The 219-nt window shown below is 62.6% G+C and overlaps 1 protein-coding gene across 1 annotated transcript in view; it reads left to right on the forward strand.

Annotated features, from left to right (window-relative positions):
- Window positions 1–219, forward strand: part of TPP1 (tripeptidyl peptidase I) — a gene marked incomplete at both ends in the record, with an annotated part of 3,343 nt that overhangs the window by 2,760 nt on the left and 364 nt on the right. The window lies entirely within an intron of this gene.

Raw genomic sequence — 219 nt, forward strand, 5'->3', positions numbered from 1 at the left:
CCAGCTACCAGGTGAGTGGCTGCGGCTGGGGGCCGTAGGAGGCTTGGCGAGGGGAGACAGTGGGCCATGCTGGGTGATGATGGCCACGGTGTGGGTGATGATGAGTTGTGGTGGGGGACAGTGGCCACACTGTGGTTGTCTATGGGCTGTGGTGGGTGACAATGGCCATGGTGTGGGTGACGAGGGCCATGCTGGGGATGATGATGGTCATGCTCTGGG

This window comes from Acanthisitta chloris, unplaced genomic scaffold, assembly GCF_000695815.1.
Source record: "Acanthisitta chloris isolate BGI_N310 unplaced genomic scaffold, ASM69581v1 scaffold32369, whole genome shotgun sequence".
NCBI classification, from domain to species: domain Eukaryota; kingdom Metazoa; phylum Chordata; class Aves; order Passeriformes; family Acanthisittidae; genus Acanthisitta; species Acanthisitta chloris.